This window comes from Silene latifolia, chromosome Y (assembly GCF_048544455.1).
Source record: "Silene latifolia isolate original U9 population chromosome Y, ASM4854445v1, whole genome shotgun sequence".
Classification (NCBI taxonomy): Eukaryota; Viridiplantae; Streptophyta; class Magnoliopsida; order Caryophyllales; family Caryophyllaceae; genus Silene; species Silene latifolia.
This window is the reverse complement of record NC_133538.1, coordinates 327351689-327377233: the sequence shown is the minus strand read 5'-3', so window position 1 is coordinate 327377233 and position 25545 is coordinate 327351689. Positions and strand designations below refer to the sequence as shown.

General features: G+C 36.2%; 1 long non-coding RNA gene across 1 annotated transcript; it reads right to left on the bottom strand.

Moving 5' to 3' along the window:
• Positions 1-6556: 6556 nt before the first annotated feature.
• Positions 6557-7397, bottom strand: LOC141633725 (uncharacterized). The gene is made up of 3 exons (XR_012538502.1): positions 7310-7397; positions 7175-7226; positions 6557-6668 (listed from the first exon to the last, which is right to left on the bottom strand). It is a non-coding gene; the product is annotated as an uncharacterized LOC141633725 (long non-coding RNA).
• Between the last annotated feature and the right edge of the window lie 18148 nt (positions 7398-25545).

The window sequence follows — 25545 nt, the reverse complement described above, 5'->3', positions numbered from 1 at the left end:
GTTGGTACTCAGGATCATTGGCACAAACAGCAATTATCTTATCATCTTTCTCCCCCTGAACAAAGGCATTAGTTTCCTGTACAACGGAGTTTATCTTTGCATAAATGGATTATGTTTAGGTACGATCAATCATAGGTATCAATCCTATAGCTTTAGCGCCTAGAAGAATAGGCTCCTTCAAGTTTTACTCTATTAAATCGTATACTAAAAAAAATTCACCTCAACCTGAATCATATAGGAATAAGGGTTTTTCTATCAACAAGTAAAATAAGGCTTCAATAAACAGTTTCTTAGTCTACAAATTAAACTAAAATAATTTGTCAAAGAACTAAAATAAGACTTTGCAGGATCACAACTGAAGCAGTTCTTAAGTTGCACAAGAATCACTCAAATTAGCATCAGATAACCACAAAAATGTATACCCTTTTTGTATTGCTTCAATCCAATACCAAACAATTACGAGACATTAAGCAAATTAGCATCAAACCCCCTAATTAATGAATTTCCACAAACATAAATGCTAATATTATGTTAACATCAAAACCCTAATTAATGAATTTCCCAATTCAATATTAAAAATACACTCCGTAATTAACAAAGTAAGTATGAGAGTAAAGAGTTGTACTCACCACATATTGGTGGTCACGTACGATCTTCGGCGCGACAAAGGCTAGAGCGAGATTACGAACGGCGAACACGGACGACCTTTCTTGTGGGCAAACATGGACGAACAAAAATGAGGGTGACACTTCTTGTCGTGGATAATGTGTTGTTGTTGGTGGTGGTGGAGTAGGAGGTGGGTGGCGGATTTGGAGGATGAGGGAAGAGGGAATTAAATCGACATAGATTGAGGGAAGAGGGATTTGGCGGATTTGGGTGATTTGCAAATGAGTACCAGAATGTTTTATATCAGGAGTGTTGGGTTTGGATTTAAAGTTACTAGTTTTAAACCCTTTGCACGGGTATGTATTTGGGCCAGAATTAATGTTTTTTATGTATATTTGTTTTTGCATTTCTATTGTACCTATCATTGTCACCTACCAATTTCGGTGTCGTGGTGATATTTGGATCTGGAGTTTTATATTCCAAGTACATATGCCGTTATTATTGTTTTTTGAAAAAAAAAAAAAATTGTACCCTGTACTTTGAAAAAATTATGTTATGATTTTGTGGTACAATAATATTAACAAAAATACATGTAATTCATTTTTGTAATTCATTTCCGTTGTATGTTCGATCCCGTATATAACTGTAATTCCTTCCTGAAATTATGTAATTTTATTGTGTAATTTTGTTTTAAAAATTATGTAATTTAATCACATTTACTCGCATTTGTAATTAATTCAGTGTAAATGTTATGCATTTTCTTTACACGGAATGTATAAAATTTTATCATAATATTAATTCGAAGAAGTATTCCATAAGATGATTTTATATAATTTGTTGCGAGACGGAATTTATCGCATGTTTGAAAAGACGGATATCTTAATAATTAAATATGTTGCACACTCATGGGTCCCACCATAACCTGGATTTTCCAAAAAAAAAAATGCATTTATGATGTGGCGCGCTGTACAATGAGTATTGTCTTCTAAATTTATATAGATAAGATTTGGGGAATTAAATCGACATAGGTTACTATAATGTCCCATGTCTATTTAAGATGGAATTAATAATGACATGTGTTTTTAAAAACAACTCATGTACATTAAATTGTATAGACATCAGTTTTTCTTAAAACTCCGATATCTATTTTTTAAACATCATTTTTATGAAAATTCTGACGTCTATTAAGTGATGTCTATAATGATTTTTGTAGTAGTGGTGGGTTATCCAAAGGAAACTCGTGGTTATTATTTCTATCATCCTCAAGAGGGCAAAGTCTTTGTGTCTTGCGATACTGTCTTTCTAGAAAAAAAAATTATTTCTAGAAGACAGAGTGGGAGAAGATTTGAAATTTGTGAAATTCAAGAGCTACAAACTGAGGAGATGACTGAGGAGATGACGCAGGATGATGTTCCTTCTGCATCTAATTCAGTTCTAATTCCTTCTGAACCTAGGAGGTCATGTAGAATTAGTCGCCAGCCTGATCGATATCTGAGGGTTATCGAACAGGATGATGATTATAACGTGTTGTTTTTAGAAAGTAACGAACCTGTAACCTACAAAGCGGCTATATCTAGTCCCGACTCCAAATAATGGCTTGGGGCCATGCAATATGAATGGATTCCATGTTCGACAATCGGCTATGGGACTGGTAGATTTACGAAGATGTTAGACCTCTTGAGTGTAAATGGATCTTTAAGATTAAGGTTAGCATGGATGGACATAAATATGTCTACAAAGCACGATTGGTCCCAAAAGGTTTTACTCAAGTTCATGGCTTACACTAAGATGAGACTTTTGCACCAGTTGCAATGCTTCGATCCATTAGGATTATGTTAGCGATTAATGCATTTCATGACTACGAAATATGGCAAATGGATGTCAAGACCGCCTTCTTGAACGGGTTTCTCGAAGAGGAAGTGTACATGACACAACCTGCAGGTTTTGTGGATCCTAAAAATCCTAACAAAGTGTCTAAGCTTAAGAGATCCATTTATGGTCTTAAGCAGGCATCAAGAACTTGGAACCATCGCTTCAGTAATGTTATTAAACATAATGGCTTTACTGAAAGTGTTGAAGCCATGACTATACATGAAGTTTAGTGGGAGCAAGGTTGTATTCCTTGTATTGTATGTAGATGACATACTACTCATTGGGAATGATGTACCATTGCGTACTTCAGTAAAAAAATGGTTGGGAAATCATTTCCAGATGAAAGATTTGGGAGAAGCCCATCGCATCTTGGGTATCCATATCTATAGAGATAGAATCAAAATGATATTAGCTTTGAATCAAGAAGCTTATATTGATATGAAAAACTCTAAGAAGGGATTTCTGCCCAATAGGTAGTGGGATTACTTTGAGTAAGTCACATTGTCCTACTAAGCCTAAGGATATTGAACGCATACAATTGATTCCTTATGCTTCCCATTGTTGGATCGTTCATGTACGCTATGATGTGCACCCGTCCCGATGTCTCGTATGCTTTGAGTATGGGGAGTCTTTAGCAAAATAATTCGGGTGAGAGTCACTGCTAGATAGCCGTTAAGAATATTCTTAAGTACTTGAGAAGAACTAAAGATTCGTTCTTGGTATTTGGAGAGGATTCTGAGTTACGTGTAAAAGGTTACACGGATGCTAGTTTCCAAACAGATAGGGATGATTTGAAATCCCAGGCTGGTTTTGTCTTTATGATAAATGAAGGTGCGGTTTGCTGGAGAAGTTTTAAAGAGTCGGTCATTGCGAATTCTACAATAGAAGCTGAATACATTGTAGCATCTAAAGCTGCAAAACAAGCTGTGTGGATTCGGCAATTTTTGGAAGGACTAAGGGTAGTTCCGACAGCCGAAGATCCTATCACTATTTATTGAGATAACAGTAGGGCAATTTTCCAAGCGAAAGAGCCGAAGTCTAGTAATAAGTCTTGACATGTACATAGGAAATTTCATGTAATTAGAGATTTTATTGAAAGGAAGGAGATAACAGTTTGTAAGGTTGTGACAGATCAGAATATTGCTGATCCTTTAACCAAGCCATTGTCTCAAGTTAAACATGATGGTCACGTAGTTTCTATGGAATTGAGACAAATGACAGAATTATTGTAAATTATCTGATATGTAATAATTATAATATTGTATTTATTATTTCATATATGATAATTGTATTTATCGTTTAACTATTATCTTCAATTTTATTTGATGTTAAATACTTCGTTTTATCCAAATAGGTTGTAGTGACAATTTCGAACCCTATTAAAGTGAACTGGATTAACATTGTAATTTGTACCTAGTTACTTAATGAGGTGACGTCTCGGAGTGGCTAGATTGTAAAGCGATTGATGACGAGTTTGACTGTCATATGACCATAGAGATGGCTAGTCGATTACATAGGCAGAATGTAGTGACACTCTGTTGGACAGTGACCATTTATAGAGTCCTTAATGTTGTCTGGTCGTGGCGAGGATTTCTATTTATTCCTTTGAGTTAAATATTTAGACTTGCGACTATTTGTCTAAGTTGGTATAGTTTTCCGGTGGCTTTGGTTTTTGTCCTGGGTCGCACCGTAAAAGGAGGCCGATGGACAATTACTGGGTCATTGTGTTCTGTATCGAACGAAGAAGATAGGTCAAGAGGATTGTCCATCCTTGTCAGGGTTTAATATCTCAAGGCCACTCCAGGAGATGTGACTGGAAATGCTTGGCCACGCTCGGATGAGATCTATCGTAGATTATCCGGTCAGACAGTTATTCTCCAGATCGAGGAAACCACTCATGATATGATCGTGTGCAAGTACGACCTGAAAGACACCTTGCATTGAGTGGGTGATTTAACGGACAAGAGAATTAGTAGCGCACACTTGTGTCGGACAAGTGAGAGATTGTTGGAGTAGTGTCCTCCTCAATAGTGCGTCTACTCAATAAATCTTGTAAAAGGAATATTCGGGATATATGTTTTATATACTTGTCAGCTGGTCAACTTTAATTGGTAATGATTGACTCACTAGAGTTTGACATACTGTCGTATGACGACAGTGATCAGCTTATCCTTACCTATAGGATGATGCCCAAATGGATAGACTAATTATTTATATAGGATATAGTGTAATTAGTATCTTGTATATATTGACTTTTATTAAGTTAAGTGAATTTATTTTTTGATGACGAGTTATGAACTCGGGCCAAAGGAATTTATTATTCAACTATGTGATAATTAATTAATAAATAGACGGAATTTAGTAACTAATAGTTAATTAACTAAATTATTACGATATGTGTGTATAATGTGAGGCGGAGGTAATTAATTAATAATATTTACAAGAGGTTGTAAAATTAACTAATTAATTATTATAAGACACATTTTATATTGATAAAATGGTAAAATGTCACTTAATAGCTAAGTGTACATTAATATTTAATTAGTATTATTTAAATGTTAAATAATAGAATTAAACTAAATTAATATTTAATTATATAAGATAATTAAAAGTAAGTCTTATAAGCATTTGTGGGACAAATATCGAAAATTGAAATAGACTAAGAAAGAAATAACACATGTGGGTCGACACTTGTATGTGATAAGTGTTATTACATGTGGCATAACCCACTAAGAAATGCTTAATTAACTCATTTCTTTACATTTCCTTTAAACTTTGTAGTTTAGAAAACAATTCAAACAACCCCCCCATTTGTGACCAAATAGACGGACTTCTACAGATATCTTGCCTTCCTGAGGAGATCGACCTGACTTCCCTAGCTATATAGTTAGTTTAGTCAGTTTATTTTTGATAGGTATACGACAGACGTATCATCACATATGCATGAATTACTTAGAGTAAGTAAAAAATTGAAAATTAATTTGATTAATTTTGCATTATTATTGTTTTTAATAGTTAAATATCAATAAAATGTAATTATATTAGTTAAAAATCATTAAAATGAATTTTATGGAATTAAAAATTTAAATAAAGTTACTTGCATGTTTTATAAATTGGATGTAAATTTATAAAATTAATTTGATTAATTTTTGCATGTTTATTGGTTTTTATGTGATAAAACCGATAAAATATATCTATATTTTTCTCAAATTTTAATCGAAATTTTTTGGTAAATTTTTTAACATTTTTATGTTCTTGAAATTTTTCAAGAATTTTTTTAAAAAAAATATTTGGTGTTTTTCTAAATTTTATATTTAATTTGAAATTAATACATTAAAAATTGCGAAAACAAGGTTTAAATTGTGTATTTGATACAAAAAAAAATTGGACAAAATTTCTAAAATTTTGAGTTCCTGAAAATGTTCCAGAATAAAAACTGTCTCCAAGAGCATATAACAACTGCCTCCCATCACCACACGGTCACAGGGTTGTTCTGATACCACTTGTAACACCCCGGCTCAAACCGGGTCGAGAGCGATTACTTATGATAGTTCATCAGGCTGTGTACATGGCCCACAGATCAACACGGGTCCTTTATAGCGCATTTTGTCATCACTCATGCGCATCCTGGGAACCTTCCCAGGAGGTCACCCATCCTAAGACTACTCCTAGCCAAGCACGCTTAACTTTGGAGTTCTTTCGCATGGATGACCATAAAAGAAAGTGCACTTTGTTGATTTGAGTAGTACTTTCAATCTCTTTAAGCACTAGTCATTTAAGTCTATCAATGGACCTCTTCAATTACCGTGGGGTGTTACATCTAATGTCTATAATTATTAATTTTTATAAAATAAAAATATATATTATTATATTATTGCCCAGCACATTACTACTAAACATGATCACAAATGCAAAAGACGATTCAATAACCAACAAATATGTTTATACAATCAATCGATTATCCGAAGTCAATTACCAAATGATCTACATAGTATCATACAAAATATGTCAAATATATTGAGACAACTAACCTATAAGCAAAAAATTGAAACCAAGTTATATAACATAGCTGGATGTAAAAAAATAAGGTCCTCGGCCAAATGGCAGCAATTAGTACTCCTGATTTTGTATAGCAGATCTTCATTAACAAATAAATCGGCATACCCCTCCATAAGCCCTACTGCCTTAACCTTGTCCAAATTATGAAGGTAATTAGAATTCTCGTGACACTAGTAGGAAATATGACTGGATGTACAACAGTATAAAGTTTTTTGACATAATTAGGATTATGATCAAAAGCATACAGTTCAGTATATAGATGCACCGTCTCTTAAAAGCTCAAACAACATGTCACCTAATTCAACATCACCTCGTGCGATTCAATTCCACAATATTAGAGAAATGAAAGAAATTGGACATAAGATAGCACACATAAGACAAAATAACAATAATTAGACCTCTAATGTTATGGTAATGGCAGAATAACATTTATAGTATTTAAGAAAGCTAAGGCGCTAGGCATCCACTTATGATCATCAAAATTATGCCAAGGTGATAAAATCAAACACATAAACCAAAATCGTAGCGAAAACGCACCTTGAATGCAACAAATTTGTTGTTGCTCAAATATTTTAATACATTAATGAAGGTGAAAATATACTTTCGATTTTTTATTGAAAGGAGTTTAGTTTAGTACCTGGAAGTCAAGGTGAATACTCAATTCCCATTGCTCGCATAAGTGAAATTATCTGGTCCAACACATCGAAGTCAAATAAGAATAACATACACTAGATGTAGGGGTAAGTAACCAATAGGTATGGATACAACTTACGAAACCATCTTCCAATAGTATCGAGTAGCTGGTAATCAACGTGGTTGACTTGTGGAACCTGCATAAATAGGACAATGGCGAAGTTTAGAAAATTAGTATATTAGTGTGGAAAAATAGGAATAGTCTCCAACACTCCAGAATATTTGCCTAGTTGTATCTTTATAACCACAACAATAGGAATAGTCTCCAACTCTCCACATGTAAAGAGCTATATATCAGTGAGGAAAAATACGTTGCAAAAATACTTAATGACCAAAGTCATTAGACCAATTATATACCATGACCAACATTATAGTCACATAACCAGTCAAGACTTGGCTCTATACAAACCCGAGCAGGAGCCAAGACAAAAACCTGAAGCATCTTCATATGAGCAAGAAACCTGCAAAAGTGTGCAACTACTCTTTGCTGCCATAAATGTGTACTCATTTGCTTTATTCTCACTTATGAAAGCCTCATTTTGTAACTAACTTGCCCAGTTGAATGCCAACTAACCCTTTAGTTTAATACACAATTCAAGCGATGCTTTTCTTCAAATGTAACACCAGAAGACCCCTTCTAATGCTTTCGGGATAATGCTTGACAGCTTGCCTTGACTGTGAGCAGACTATAATCCATTTAGGACATCACTTATTAGATTGCATATGGTATAAAACTATATATATTTACATTGCATGTTGAATAAGAGTCAGTACATACATGGAGTGTTGGATTGCTTGATCTCATGACAAATGCAAGCGAGAAACTCATCAACGACAACTTCCTTGCTCTCATTTTTCTTATCTGAGAAAATTGTCAAGGAGAAGACATGTGGGCTGTATCGACTATCAAGTATGAGCTTCTATTAGAGAGCTACACAATGCAGTACTGTTGAACGATCAAACTATCGTATATTAATGAGAAATTAATCAATTATCAGTCAGTGCAAACATCACGTGACCTTCAAAGTTAAATAAGGACGATATAATGACATGAAAAAGAACTACTAAAGAGAGAAGCTATAGGGATTTCATGGCTCAAACTTAATGACATGTAAGTTAAGAAACTTCAAAAAGGTAAGCAAAATGAAAGGATACAGTCTTCAAAGAAACGGCGAATCTCAGCCAAAAGATAGGAAGGTAACTACTTGTTGTCCTTGTAATGTTGGTACTCAGGATCATTGGCACAAACAGCAATTATCTTATCATCTTTCTCCCCCTGAACAAAGGCATTAGTTTCCTGTACAACGGAGTTTATACTGCATAAATGGATTATGTTTAGGTACCTGATCAATCATAGGTATCAATCCTATAGCTTTAGCGCCTAGAAGAATAGGCTCCTTCAAGTTTTACTCTATTAAATCGCATACTAAAAAAAATTCACCTCAACCTGAATCATATAGGAATAAGGGTTTTTCTATCAACAAGTAAAATAAGGCTTCAATAAACAGTTTCTTAGTCTACAAATTAAACTAAAATAATTTGTCAAAGAACTAAAATAAGACTTTGCAGGATCACAACTGAAGCAGTTCTTAAGTTGCACAAGAATCACTCAAATGAGCATCAGATAACAATGTATTTTAGCTCATGAACAACACAAGGAAGGAGTCCTTGTGTTGTGCCCATATTTTTCGAAAACAATGTAAGGAAAATTCTTTTTATCATTTTTAAGCCACCTTATAATCATGCATGCAACTAGATCCATTTAAACTAAATTAACAAGTAATTTTGTTACTAATTAGAGATGTCTAATTAGGAATCTAGCACTTACAATTTCCCCTAAATTCTAGGGTTACAGTAAAGAGTAATCTAAATAAAAGGAAGAACAACTTACAAATTAAAATAAGTAAGAAAGTATAAAGCTTTGTGAACAAATCTTCGAAATCAAGGTGAATCTTCAAAGCTAGGATTTTTGGAAGGTTCTATAGAGGATTTGGGTGTTAGAGAGACACTTTGAAAGTGTTTAGGGCCGTAGAACAGAGAGAAAAATATTGTTCATGATTTATATAGTAAGGCCCAAAACAGGAAGCCAACTATCGAATTTCTCGGCCTGAGCTGGTACACTCGGTCGAGTGCTCAGAAGCACTCGGCCGAGTGCACCAACCACTAGGCCGAGTTACACAAAAACAGGAGATGGGTTTAACCCAAATAGTACTCGATCAACTGATCAAACCAGACTTTTCTGACGAGAATAAGGTTTTTTGAATGTTTGTAAAGCTATTTTCAAGAGTTTAAATATTTTTGAAATGTTTATTTCAAAGACGAGTTAGAAACCACAATGGACTCCACTGTGTAATTTTAAAGCACTTAGTATTTTTACGAGTTTAATGATCTTTTACAACACCATAACTCTATATATGACATTCTTTATCTTTGATCATCCTTGTGCAATCTTCATTGACGATTACAGCTTCCGAGCTACAAGATTAAAACTTAAGAGACACACGATTAAATAAACAATGAGATTAGTTTGTCTTAGGCATCATCAACACTAAAACTTATCAAATTGGGTTTCAAGAGAAGCATATGATGTGCTGAAAAATCTAAATTTTTAATTAAGATTTTCACTTTTATGGATCATAAATGATTTCCCCTCCTACGGTATGCTATCTGGATGGTATACCGTTGATGTGAACACGGTACGAGAACTTTATCGAAAATTTTACGAGAAAATTACCGTATCAAGGGACGCGAAAAATAAAACAAAAACAGTCCGAATAAGGCTTGGGGGCCGTGCAAACCGTGAAGAAAGGGATGAAGAACCTCGGGAAAGACCAAGGCCAAGTGCATGGAACTACCTAGTTTTTTATACCACCTAGTTTTCTTAATCGCCTAGTTTTCTACCTAGTCTTTTCTAGTTTTCTTCTAAAGTCTTTCCTAGTTTTTCTACACTAGTCAAAACTAATAACTAGGCACCTAGAACTCATGCAAACATTGAAAGCTTGCCTTGGAGTCCAAGCATCATTCGGCCTATATAAGGCTTGGCTCTCTTCATTTGTAAGCACGATGATGTTTTGAGTAAAAAGGTTCACCATGTGTGAGAAACTTGTCTCCTTATTTGTGTTGTTACACGAGTAAAAGGCTCAAGAGGTCGAAACGAGTTTTTCGTACCTTGCTTAGACCGAGGACGCGATCCAAAGTTTAAGTCGGATTGTTTGACGCGTATCAAAAAATTCACCCATTGACGTAAACTATAGGTCTAGTTACGGCAAATATCCCACTGTTTTCGAGGTCTTCATTGATCTTGAAACAAATATCCCCTTTATTCAAAAACACAAAAACAACCTTACAAAAATGTCTTCCGCTTCCGCCAAATTCACATCAAAAGTGGTATCAGAGCTTCGGCTCTTGATCACCCCAAAAAAATCAAGACGGTCCTAGGGAGGTCCCAATCAATTAGTAGTTGAATATCCAACGCGATTGGTATTCAAAGGTTAGACTCAACGAGGTAGTTGAGGTTTAATCGATTGGATCTTGAAGGCACGGATTGAACAACAACAAAAAAAACACAAAAAAAAAAAAATCACTGTTCACGCCGGTACTGTTCACGGTACTGTTCATCCGCAAAAAAAAAAAAAAATTCATTGGAAGGCACACGAATCGGGACGACGCATTGGAGAAAAAGGGTAAGGCTTGTCAAAGTCAAGACGTTGGTTGAATTTCCAATTGCTATTGGAATTCAAAGGTTAAACTCGAGCGAGGTAGTTCGATGGTTGATCGGCTTTTGATAATCCATATATTTGGTCCAAGAATCGGGACGATTCTTTTTAAAGAAGGAGGAATTGATGTGAACACGGTACGAGAACTTTAACGAAAATTCTATGAGAAAATTACCGTATCAAGGGACGTGAAAAATAAAACAAAAACAGTCCGAATAAGGCTTGGGGGCCGTGCAAACCGTGAAGAAAGGGATGAAGAACCTCGGGAAAGACCAAGGCCAAGTGCATGGAACTACCTAGTTTTTTTATACCACCTAGTTTTCTTAATCGCCTAGTTTTCTTCCTAGTCTTTTCTAGTTTTCTTCTAAAGTCTTTCCTAGTTTTTCTACACTAGTCAAAACTAATAACTAGACACCTAGAACTCATGCAAACATTGAAAGCTTGCCTTGGAGCCCAAGCATCATTCGGCCTATATAAGGCTTGGCTCTCTTCATTTGTAAGCACGATGATGTTTTGAGTAAAAAGGTTCACCATGTGTGAGAAACTTGTCTCCTTATTTGTGTTGTTACACGAGTAAAAGGCTCAAGAGGTCGAAACGAGTTTTTCGTACCTTGCTTAGACCGAGGACGCGATCCAAAGTTTAAGTCGGATTGTTTGACGCGTATCAAACAATTCACCCATTGACGTAACTATAGGTCTAGTTACGGCAAATATCCCACTGTTTTCGAGGTCTTCATTGATCTTGAAACAAATATCCCCTTTATTCAAAAACACAAAAACAACCTTACAAAAATGTCTTCCGCTTCCGCCAAATTCACATCAACCGTGGGACAAAAGGCATGCTCTTGTTGCATGGACAAGAATAAAGCAGTTTTGGTTAATTGGCATGTGTTCATATGGAATAGGTGTAGCTTATTCAAGATGATGATCTGCACTGAGCAGGTCTTTTTATTATGTGATATGGAAAATGAAGATCACTGATTTCTTTTCTTCAAGTGTTGTTACAGTAAACGATGTCTGTTATTGCTAAATACTATGCTTGGAGTGCAAATCCCATATGCTGATTACATTCCTTGGTGGCTTGAAAAAAACCACTGAGCAGTTTACTTCGCAAGAAATTAGTAGAAGCTCGCATTCAAGCTCTCATTTATCATGGGTGGTGGCCGAGCTAGGAATAAGTGTAGAATCGATTGTTTCCTACTTAGACCTAAAGTTGTAATAGAACAAGTTAAGAAGGACATCCTTGTTAGATGTCAAATGAAATGTTGTAGTATACTAGTATAGAGTGGCAGACAGTTAAGGGATGGATGTGCTAAGCCATTTCCCTTCTCTTGTCTTTTATGAAAGTCAATGTAATGTGATTCGGATTTTGAGCTTAATATCTTATCTTTATTAATTCAGAAGACAATGCTGAATGCAGGATGGGCCATGTCATTTGGACATTTTTTTTTTTGGATATTGAGGTTATGGTGGGACCTGTTAAGAATTAATTTCTTCAAATCGTCCGCTAATACAAACATGCGACAATTTCCGTCTTAGCAAAAATACTATGAAATAATTTTACATTTGTAATAAATGAAATTAATTTAGACCAACTAGATAATTACAATAGAAATGCAAAAAAAAAAAAATGCATCCAAAAACATTAATATCGGCCCAAATATATACCCGTGCAATTTAATCGCTGATTTAGACCAACTAGATAATTACAATAGAAATGCAAAAAAAAAAAAAAACATCCAAAAACATTAATACCAGCCCAAATACATACCCGTGCAATTTTGCACGAGTTTAAAACTAGAATATATTTACATTTCAACAAAAAAAAAAAAAAAGAGCAAAGCATTTCGGCTTCCTAATTCCAATAAAATGAATTGTTGATTGTCATAGAAACTTCTTACCAGATGGACATCTACATTGAAGGAAAAAGAAAGCTTTCATAAAAGGTAAGGAGGTGCTTGACTATGCTCCGGAATGACTTCCGGGGGATGAGTTACGGGAGTTGATATGTGATTTGCCATCTACTATTAATGGGAGTGAAGAAGAGTCTAAAGAGTTGAAAAAGAAGAAGAGCGGTTGGTTAAAAATAAGCATTTTTTGGGACCTTCCGTATTAGAAAACAAATGTTAATCCGACACAATTTGGAAATAATGCACATAGAGAAGAACTTCTTTGGCAACATATTCATACGATTATGGATGTAGAAAGATAGACATGTGATACTATAGGTTCAAGAAAAGACTTGAAGAAATTTTGTGATAGTCACAAACTTCACATTCGTAAGGACGGATCTAAGCAGAAAGCCAATTTTCTCTCTTGACAAATCTCAAAGGAAGGTATTGTGTGAGTGGTTAGGAAAGTTGAAGTTTCTTCATGGATATGCATCCGATTTTAGTCATTGTGTTGATCTTAAGAAACTGAAGTTGCAAGGATTGAAAAGCCACGATTGTCATTTTCTGATAGGGCGCTTAATACCCATTGCTTTGAAAAATCTCATCCCGACTACCGTGTGGAATGCAGTAACAGAGATTAGTAAATTTTTTCGAAATTTATGTTTGTCCACATATCGGTTGATGACATGGTTCGTCTCGAAGACCAAGTTATAGAACTTTTATGTAAACTCGAGATGGTCTTTCCTCGTCCATTTTTTAATTCTATGGAGCAACTACCGGACGTAACGGTCCATTCGCCTTATGAAGAAAAGTTTGGTGGACACGTCCAATATAGGTGGATGTATCGATTTGAAAGGTAAGAGTTAACTAGTATTGTAATTATAAATATTATTTCCTTATAATTAACCCTATCAATTATTAACCTCATCAATTATTGTATAGATTTCTTTAAAATGTGAAGCAAAAAAATCGTAATAAAGCTCGTGTGGAAGGTTCTATATGCAATGTCTATTTAACGAAAGAGATTGCAAACTTTAGCTCTCTTTACTTTGAAAAAAATATAGCGTCCAAAGAAAAAAAAACTTGAATATTGATAAAGGGATGAAGTAGAGACAAGTTTGCCTGAGTTTTTCCAAACTCATGATGATGAAGGTTGTTCATCAACTGGGGTAACAAGATTTTTCGATGATAAAGAATATAATCGTGCTCACCTATAAGTTCTTTTTAATTGTGAGATCTTGGAGCCATATCAAGTGCAGTTTGTGATTGATTTCATTAAAGAACATCCTATTGTGAGCAAGAATGATGTTTGAAATAAACATGAAGATCAATTTCGGCCCTGATTTCGGAACCATGTAGTTGAGCTAAATATCCAAGATGACGTGAAAAGAAGTTTGGCCTTTGGTCCTTTACGAAAGGTTAAAACGTGAAATCGATATTCAGTTAAGGGGTTTAATTTCCAAACATTCAATTACGAGAAAAATAAGGATAGATGCAATTATGGTGTTACTATTTCTGCTCTTGATTCCAATGAACATGATGGAATATTAGAGGATGTCTTTGAGTTGTGCTATAATGGGCGTGGCCGGGCTTATAAAACCGTCTTATTCAATGTGAATGGAAGGATAATTCCATAGCTGGAATGAGAGTCCATGATCATTACAAATTCATAGAAGTGAATCATACTCGAACCTAATCTAAGTATGATCCATTTATACTAGCACATTAAGCTCATCAAGTTTATTTCGCTTCTTATCCAAGCATATGAGTAATGATAGACATCAAAAGTAATGGTAGATGATCTATAAAACAAAGGTACAATCAAAAGTTGATTCATCATTTTTTCAAGAAGAAATTGTATCAAAAGTAATTTTATCTCCAGTTTATTAAATCATTTACGTGAATGAGAAAGAAGCGGAGGAGGAGTTGGAAGAGCAGGAAGAGGATAATGGGAAGGGAGGATGATCATATAGACTTGGAGGAGGGGGAAGAGGGTGAGGATGTGGATGACAATAATGAGGAGGAGGAGTAGAAGGATGAGGTTGAAGAGGATGATCACTAATTTGGTATAATGTTTTACTTATTAAATAGTGTTATGTTTTATTAGTGTGTTTTATGTTATTATGTTTTATTATTGTGTTTTATTTTACTAACACAATTTAATTGTAATACTCCGTATTTATGAGTCTTGGGGTACTCTATCGAGTAGGCCTTACTCTGTCGAGTAAGGGAGTTTTGCGAAATAAGATAGTTTCTGACCTGTTGGGTACTCGATCGAGTAGCTGGGGTACTCGATCGAGTAAGGGGGTACTCGATCGAGTACCTTGGGTACTCGATCGAGTGTCCGGTTTTACGGGGAATTTTCTCGGGTTTTGTTAATTATGCGATTAAGGTATTTAAACATATTCGTCATTGTTTTAATTCACTTTTACAAAACCTAAAACCCTGTTTAAGAGAGAAAGCAGCCACTTTATCTTCCTAATCGCATTCTTAGCAATTCCCGGAGTTCAGACGGTCGGTTCTTGTCGTTTTTCGTGTCGTTGGATTCCTTGCGTCGAGGGTAAGCTTTTAACATAATTTTCATAACGTTTTGTTGGGATTGATTAAACCCTAATTTAGAGATTGGGGGTTTTATGAGTAGTAAGTGATTGGTAGTCTTTATGTGTTATGTGTTAGGAGGAGGATTCGTAGAAGAGGCGTTTTGATACTGTTTGTAGATACCGTCCGCTTGTTGTGCTTTCGGGTAGGATTTCCTACTCGTATTAGTCCCATAATGGGATATTGGTGATGTCTTTAGTTAGGTGTTTGATATGATGATTGTGATTGTGATTGTGATTGTGGTTGTGTTTGTTGATGGTTCTCGAGATGCGTTCTCGGTTGAGTGGGGTCACTTGCGGGAGTGATCTCACGCCCTAGTTTCGCCCTTCGTGGAACCCGCCACGAAAGGGGATGTGCACATTAATGGACGGGGTTATCGCTCGTACGATGAGCGGGGCTTAGGTGGGAACGGCTGCGGTCCCCCCTGTGGCGAGGTGGTCAGTGGACGGTCGGTATTGAGATGATGGGGATTGGTTGGTGGTGTGTGTGTGTGTGTGACAGTTCAGCTGTCTGTTTGTCTTATTATTGATATATATATATAAGTTGTGTGATTAGTACTGACCCCGTTTAAATGTTTTAAAAACTGTGGTGATCCATTCGGGGTGGTGAGCGATTTGCTTAGCGGTATATCTTGGATACACGTGGGATCTAGTGGGGATGGAGTCATCACATATCGAGTCTTTAGTCTTCATTTGTGTTTATTAGAAACAGTTCCTTTCGGTTGGTTTATAGTTTGAGAACAGTTGTATTTTGCTTACGATTAGTTTTGTAATGTAATCACTTAAACTTATTTAATAAAGTATGTTTCTTCATTGTCATATGATTATCATGCCTCGGGTAACCGAGATGGTAGCATCCTTATACCCGAGTGGTCCTGGTAAGGCACTTGGAGTATGGGGGTGTTACAAATGGTATCGAGCGACGATCCCTGAAACCCGTAACCAATGAATCTAGGGAGTCAATTAAAATGAACCGGGGTAAAGGTTGTAGGAGCTAATGCAAAGACTTGGGAGACGTCCTAAAGTCGCGAACTCGCCCTACAATTTTGAACCGGTCACCATGGGATATGTGTCGGGATCGTTATGTGCTTATTGTGTGTTGTGTGTATTTATGTAGTAGTATGTTGTATGAATTGATGGATGAAAGATGATAATAACGTGAATTGTATGTTGGTTGATTGTAAAGCATGAAAGTATAATTATTGATACATGTAATTTGACATGTTATAATTACGCAAGGAAAAGTGTTTTGTCTATATATATATATAAAGCGATGTGTAAGTATACATGTTGTTGTTGTCGTGTTGAGTAAAAGTACAGAAGGTTAGGAGTATGAATTGAACATGTGCTGGGTGAATATGTTGAACGTATATGGTGGATAAATATGTGGTATGATGGATGAATCAGTGGAAAAGATGAATCATCGTGGTAGTAACATTTGAATAGGGGACTTGATGTCATGTATTTGTGATTTTGTTTACGAAAAGTGATAGAATAAAAACATGTGGGTAAGTCATAATTGGCAAGTTAGATAAATTATGTGCATGATGAATGTTGTTGTTTGGCTTTTGAAAATAGTAACATATGATTATGAATACTGGTTTTATGAGTTTTTGGTTGTTTTCGTTTAACTTGGTTGTTGTTTGGAAGTAAAAATCAAATAATTATGTCTCGATTACAGCAAAGTTGTCTTTAAACTGTTATAACTTGAGATGCGTAAATGATTTTAATGTGATTCCAATTGGAGGTGATAGCTTGTCCTTTTACGATTCTAACGATAGGTCACACGTCCAAAACGACCAAGAAATGAGTGAGTTATGACTGTTTTACGAAAACTGGACAGTGCTGAGAATTGGGGTACTCGATCGAGTATCCTTGGTACTCGATCGAGTAAGGGGGCACTCGATCGAGTACCTTAGCTACTCGATCGAGTAGCCCTGGTAATTTGTTTTACGTGCTTCTGATCTTCACCTACTCGATCGAGTAAGTCCCTTACTCGATCGAGTGGCCTGTACTCGATCTAGTGACCCCTATTTTGGGTCATATGCTTATCTTTTGACTTCGTTGCATATTATGTTTAATTCAAAGATGTTATTTTACTTCTTTATGCATTGTTTTACATGTATGTTGATCCTGATGCGTAAGTTACCCAATCTTATGATGTAAAGAGTGGCACCTATGATGAGTATGAGTTCGGTGGGGAGAACATGATTTATATGTGTTGTGATAGGTAGAGGAAAAAGAAAAGGAAGATTGGTAAGGCTTAATTGAGGCATATAGCATGTTGTGCGAGACGAGATGAGTGACATGGTTGTATGTTGAGTAATGAAATGTAAGTGAATGTGGGCAAGGGATGATGTAAGTTTAAGGAACGTGAGAACGAAAAGATTGAAAGAAATGATGTGGATAGTAGCAACCTGAGATGTATAACAAATTATGGAGGGAGATGGTTAGAAATAGTGTTGAGTAAGGATATATGTAATGAAAGGTCGTTTTAGAGGAATTGAGAAGAGTGGTATATAGTGAACTTAATGGAGATATGTCGCGACGTGGATTTGCAGATAGTGACTGAGTTTGGAAACTTGTGTTATCGAGAGACGAAACTAATGTGTGACTTCCTTGGGCAATTAACGGTATAAAAGGAATTTTGATTTCTAGAGATGTAAAAAGGGAGATGTAATTGTTTGAACATTAAACGTTGATTTTTTTTTATGGACGAATTAGTTACAAGTGTGAGTGAGTGGAGTGATGAGAGGGGACCCATGGTAAGAAAGAGTGAGATGATATAGATATGAAATAATGAGATGTGAGTTTTGGGAGCAATAAGAAAGTAACCGGAACACTAAAGAGTTGGGTATAAGTGAAAAGGAGTTGAATAGTTAGTTGTTTTTGTCGAGTGTAAAAGAAAAGAAAGAGGGGAGTAAAACTAGGAAAATGTTGACCGGAGTAATGATATAGAGGTAAGGAGTCGTCGAGATGTGTGATACCAATCATGAGGATGTTAGTTAATGGTTATATAGGAGTTTCGGGACAACATGATTAGTCTTGAGTTTTGAGGAATTAAGGAAAGTAAGAAGTTGGTAGAATATCTGCATGATATGAGATTTTGGTGGAGAATTAGATAATGACACAATTAAGGATAGTATTGGGAGGAATGTTGAGGTAGTGTTGTTGATGGATTTGATGTTCGTTATTTGGGATGCTAACCACAGATAGGAAGGAAATCGTGATGTTTAGAGATGAGTGTAAGAGGTTTTATGCCCGAACAGTGGTAGTGTTATGGTTCGTGACTAGTGGTTAAGGCTGACGGTACATTAGAAAAACAGCAATTCTAAAGAGGTTGATTTTGTAGAGACCAGATTGATATGTATGGTTGTGAGAGAGCATAAGATGTAGTTATATAAGGCGGTTGTTAGTAGTTGAGTATTAATGGTATGGTTACATTTGGCAGGGGGTGATGGATATGCGAATGGGAGAATATGTTATGAGGAGTATACGAGTTAAGCTCGAGTGAGAGGTAACTTTTATCAGGTGGTAACTTACGTGGTCAGGATTGACTAGTTGGTTGTTATTACGGGTCTATGATATGTGTAAATGTTTGTGTGAGGTTCTGACCTCACAAGAAGTGGTATGGTGTGATAATTATAAAGCTGTTTTATGAATGTTCTGTAATATATGTTGGACACGGTAGTTTAATTGAATGATATCCAAAAAGGTAATAATTTGATTAATTTGACATGGCTAGTTATAATTTTATGTGTATTAATAACACATGTGTATTCCGTGAAATGGTAGAGATGATGTTCATGAGATGCTTATCTGTTTATTCATATAATATGTTGCGTTGTGATTGAGTAAAGTGGATTTGAGTAAGTTTTCTTGTCCAGAAAGGTTATTTAAGTCGTATTTATGGAATTGTATGTAGTTGTGATGTCTATCGATGTGGTTGGGGTGCCTCGGGTGGTGATCCGGGCTCGATATTTAGTGTTGTGATGCGGGTATTTTCGCACTACGGTGTGGCTGTTGGTGGCGGTGTGGTGATGCCGTCACCGGTTGTGGTGGAGTAGGCGGGATGATTATGATACGAGTTTTGAAAGTGCATACCGATTATACATAGATTGTTGTTTTGTTTCTTTGTTGTTCTTTGTGAGTTTTGGTTGAACATGTAGACAGTTGTCTTGCTTATTGATGTTTTCTTTACCAGGTTAAGTTAAGAATGAGGTAGAGTATGATATGAAATAGAGTTGAATATGTTTTCGTTGTTGTCATGGTATAGTGATGTTCTATTGATGGGATACGGTTGTGAGAGGTTGTTCTGATAATTTTGATCTTGTTCTAGATAAGGCTTTAGTAGACATGGTAATGGAAAATGATTCGTGGAACATGTGTTGTAATGACCTAAAAGCGGCGAGTAGTTCATAATCTTTTGTTGGGACAGTGAGTGTAGGGTGTTGGGGGAATTAGTGTCATATTAAGTTATGTATGAGTTTTGCGGTAATGAAGGAAAGAACTTGAGGATGCGGAATGAGTGCACGTAACAAGTGTGGATCGTGAGTATTGCTTTTGATGATGGGAGTTTCATATAGTTTATATAGAGAGGTATGTCATGTTGCGGTAATGTGGAAAAGTTGAAGTTTTGGGTTAAGATAAAGATTTTGAGGTATAGGTTAGGTGGTGTGACGAGTGAATTGAAGTATGAGAACTGTTTAAGTAAGAAAACCTTGGAAATAGGAACGGTTATAGAAATGAGGTTATAGGCGGTTATCTTTGACATGTGGTGGTGATGAGGATGATGAGATGATTTAATTAAGGATTTAGTATTAGTGGGTTACGAGGACGTAACATTTATCTTAAGAGGAGTAGGATGCGATAAAAGAGATTTTGATGGTTGTTCATATGGTAGTATATTTGGAAGTAGAGTGTTGGTGTAGCATAAGATATGGATTGGTATATGTTGTGGTTGATAGTGTTAAAAGGTCACGGACGTGCTTGTAGTAGTTTGATGTTAGGAATGCGAGAATACTTCGATAGTGTTGACAGTTGGATGATGAGATTATGAGTGTAAGTAAACTTCGAGGACGAAGTTCCTTTTAAGGGTGGTAGAATGTAACATTCCGTTTGATGTTTATGTAGTTGGTTATGTATGGAGTTGGTGTCGTGAGAGATATATATGTGGTGGATACGATATCGTGAGTCATGTTAGGGAAGTAAACATAGTTGGTGGAGTGGGTGTTAAAAGTTCATGTTTTATGTTTGGTCGAGTTCTTGAGTTCTTAGTTATGTTGTTGTGTCTTGGTCGAGTTAGTATGGTTGTTTTTATGTATGGGTTGAACTTCGGGGACGAAGTTCTTTTTAAGGAGGGAAGACTGTAATACTCCGTATTTATGAGTCTTGGGGTACTCTATCGAGTAGGCCTTACTCTGTCGAGTAAGGGAGTTTTGCGAAATAAGATAGTTTCTGACCTGTTGGGTACTCGATCGAGTAGCTGGGGTACTCGATCGAGTAAGGGGGTACTCGATCGAGTACCTTGGGTACTCGATCGAGTGTCCGGTTTTACGGGGAGTTTTCTCGGGTTTTGTTAATTATGCGATTAAGGTATTTAAACATATTCGTCATTGTTTTAATTCACTTTTACAAAACCTAAAACCCAGTTTAAGAGAGAAAGCAGCCACTTCATCTTCCTAATCGCATTCTTAGCAATTCCCGGAGTTCAGACGGTCGGTTCTTGTCGTTTTTCGTGTCGTTGGATTCCTTGCGTCGAGGGTAAGCTTTTAACATAATTTTCATAACGTTTTGTTGGGATTGATTAAACCCTAATTTAGAGATTGGGGGTTTTATGAGTAGTAAGTGATTGGTAGTCTTTATGTGTTATGTGTTAGGAGGAGGATTCGTAGAAGAGGCGTTTTGATACTGTTTGTAGATACCGTCTGCTTGTTGTGCTTTCGGTAGGATTTCCTACTCGGTATTAGTCCCATAATGGGATATTGGTGATGTCTTTGTAGTTAGGTGTTTGATATGATGATTGTGATTGTGATTGTGATTGTGATTGTGGTTGTGTTTGTTGATGGTTCTCGAGATGCGTTCTCGGCTGAGTGGGGTCACTTGCGGGAGTGATCTCACGCCCTAGTTTCGCCCTTCGTGGAACCCGCCACGAAAGGGGATGTGCACATTAATGGACGGGGTTATCGCTCGTACGATGAGCGGGGCTTAGGTGGGAACAGCTGCGGTCCCCCATCGCGGGGGGTCCGGTGGACGATCGATATTGAGATGATGGGGATTGGTTGGTGGTGTGTGTGTGTGTGTGTGGTTCAAATTGTCTGTTTGTCTTATTATTGATATATATATATAAGTTGTGTGATTAGTACTGACCCCGTTTAAATGTTTTAAAAACTGTGGTGATCCATTCGGGGTGGTGAGCGGTTGCAGCGGTATATCTTGGATACGCGTGGGATCTAGTGGGGATGGAGTCATCACATATCGAGTCTTTAGTCTTCATTTGTGTTTATTAGAACAGTTCCTTTCGGTTGGTTTATAGTTTGAGAACAGTTGTATTTTGCTTACAGTTAGTTTTGTAATGTAATCACTTAAACTTATTTAATAAAGTATGTTTCTTCATTGTCATATGATTATCATGCCTCGGGTAACCGAGATGGTAGCATCCTTATACCTGAGTGGTCCTGGTAAGGCACTTGGTGTATGGGGGTGTTACATTAATAACTTTATATGTGAAATTGTAGGTATAAATGGCAGGAGGTCGAGGCGGTAGACAGCGAGATGGCTCTAGTGGAGCCATAGTACGCAAGAGGACGAGGAGACATAGGTTGAGTAGTCGATCGACGAAGAGACTGAGGATTCAGAGCCGGAGATCTAGATCACATACACCGAGGATAATAAGATGATACTTGAAATGAAGGCCTTTCTCTTTTTTTTTAATAGTAATTGACTTTTTTTTAATATAAATACGTACTTTACATAATTTATTTCAGGTTTGAATCTCAAACTGTCATCCAGGGAGTTATAGCTAGTACTCAGCAGTAGATGACCAAGGGCGTTACTTGTTCGTCAAAGGCGAGTGATGAAGACAAGGAGGGATGATTCAACAACTTTCGAGTATGTTTTTTTATATTTAATGTAAATTTATTTTTATTTTCTTATTGATGATTTGTTTCTTTAACGAAGGTTTGTTTCTATTGGAAAACTTTCATTGGCCTCATGAACAAGAGCGTTTAGTTTGAGAAAAGTACAATAACGTGGGCCAAAGGCGGTTAAGAGATAACATGTATAAGATTGCTAGAGGGAAGAAAGTGCCTGAGTTTATGATAGTTATTTTGTTACTTTTGATAGTTGTATTTAGTTCAAATTTTCTACAAATTCATCCTTTTTACTAATAGTTTAAATTTTTATTGATTATAGGTGGTGCATTTGATAATTTGATGAAGAAATGAGATAGCCCCGAGTTTAACGATAAGTCAACCAAAGCAAAGATAAAAAAAAAGGGAGGCAAGAAAGAAGGAGAAGTTGAGCCTACTCATTATGGAGGTTCTCAGTCATTTATGGATCGCGTATTATCGAGTGTAAGTTCATATATTAGTAAAGAACTTATATAATATATGAAATTAGAAATTAAGCTATTAACTAAAAGATTATAATTAATCTTTTTTTTCCTGAAAGGATAAGAAGAACAAGGGTAGGATCCCCACGGTTCCGAACCTTTTCCTTGAGACGCATTCCAAAGTTGGAGCTAAGGGCAAAAGAATTTTCACTAAGAAGAAGGACAAAGTTTTATATATATGTATCAAACAATTTCGTAGTGTTTTGATGCATACTACTATATAAGAGTAAACTTTAATCATTAACGTTTTTATTTTTTAGAATCGATTTAAAGAGCGAAAAGAGAAGGACTCAGACGTGTCCGATAATGAGCTTTGGTTTGATTAAGTGGAAAGGTTCAATGATGGATTGGTATATGGAACCAGAACGACATATGAACTTTACTATGACTCCCCACAACCGAGAATGCCCTCGTCTCAACAGCAAAAAGATGTGCACGGGATCGTGACTCAACTTCAAACTTTGTTTTTACCACTTTAATTCGTTTTTATGAAAAATATTTTGGACCATTGAAAAAATCATCCTTGGTTACTTATACCATAACGGTTTTAGCCCGTGTGATGATGATACTATTGGTCAATTACAAATTAATGGGTATTTGACTACCTATTTCTTTTATTTATCACTTTCTTTATTCACTTACTCTTGCAAGCATTTTAGTCATATCTATAATCATCCTTTGTTTATACATACCCTGTTTGTTTAATCCCCAGCACGATGCTAAATGTCAACTAATTACAAGTAAATGAACTTAACGTACTTAGTTCATATCATATCATTTTTTCTTTTACTTTTATTTGATTTTCTCTTCATCTTGGACATATTGCGTATCACCCTTGGTTAACATAAGTACCATGTCGATTTAATTCGTGTACGGTGACAAAACGGCTTAGCATACACATTTTACACTTTTATTTACAAACTATTCATGTCAAGCTTGCAAACCCGAGCCCGACACGGAATATCACCAACATACTGGTAAGCATCTCGAGTCATGCAAATCCTATTCAAAACATTAGCACAAAACAATTTTAACAACCTCTTCAATAAAAGCTGTTTAAATAACCTGTTAAGACGATTTTAACAACCTTTTGAAAACCTAGATGGCTCACTTGGACTGCAGCTTAACTCGCGTCCCAATGAACCTCATGTTTTCCAAATTTCACAAACCTGGGCAAAGCCTATTGCTACGCCATATGGCTCGCGCTCCAACAGGCTGCCTCACACTGTTCTGCTTCCTTTTGGCACTTGTCTAGGACGATCCCGATTGCGGTTAACCCGAATGCATACGGTTCAAATTGACGAGTTTACATTTTGCACTTTATTATTTTACACACTTTTTTCAAAGAAATGGATCGTGTTAAGCACCATAAACCTAACTCGGTAAATGGATGTTTATTTTCCGTTATTCATACTAATCAACTTAAATGAAACTTTGACACCAATTTCTTGTAAATTCATAAACAACCGACTTAGAAAAATTCACATATTAGGTTAAACTATTGGATGCGCATTCATGCATTTAACCCGTTTTATCAACTCTTGCACTTAATAACCACGATGGATCAGTAAAGGCTGCTAGGGAGGCGGGATTGGGTGTTCGATTAAAGAGCTTCCCAATACGTACCCTCACCCCTTACTCGAATTTCTGGATAGTGGATGACCTTAACCAGGGCAATACGAGAGTCATTCTACCGTAGGATGCCAAAGAGGGTAGAGTCCTTATCTTTGGTACCTATGTTAAGAACCGCTTTATGATTCGTTTGATCGAGGTACAAAGTGGATTTGAATGGTTTCCAAACCCCATAATTGCTTGGTGGCGACTCCGAACATCTCTGAATGGTTCAATTAAAGAGCTTCCCAATACGTACCCTCACACTTGTGTCTTTGTTATCTTTAGATGGTGAAACTCGAATGAGGTCGTGATTAAAGTGCATTAGTTGATATTACGGTCATAAGTCGGGTTCCTTATCTGGGCCCACAACCTAACCTTTATCGACCAATTGGCTCGTCTCGTCGGCGTGAGTTTTCTCATCTCCACGTTTCGAATCCCGATTGCGTCAAGCATGCCGTTGACTCTACACTCTTTTGTTTCGTCAAAGAGATTTCATTTCTTATGTGAACGAGGCTACAGCACTAACCTTACACATTTTGTTTGGATAAGCATCCCTCTCGAAGATCAAGGATTCATCGCTTGGTGTGTAACCATTCTTATCAAGCCAAAACTCGTGTCAACATTATGAGTAATATAATGAACTGTAAGTGCTTATGTGCTATGTTATCATATGTTCTTCGGTGTCATTTTAAAAAACTTTGAGAAAAACAACTTTTGAGGCTATTATAATGTAATTTTGAAACCTCAGTCTTTTGCTGGCCGTTGCAAAAAGTACCTTTTTATGCCATCGTAATGACGATTTCAAAACTCGGTTTTTACAACCACTTCAAAAACATCCTTTTTACGATGTCATAAAGACGATTTTAAATCCCGAAAACAACGCA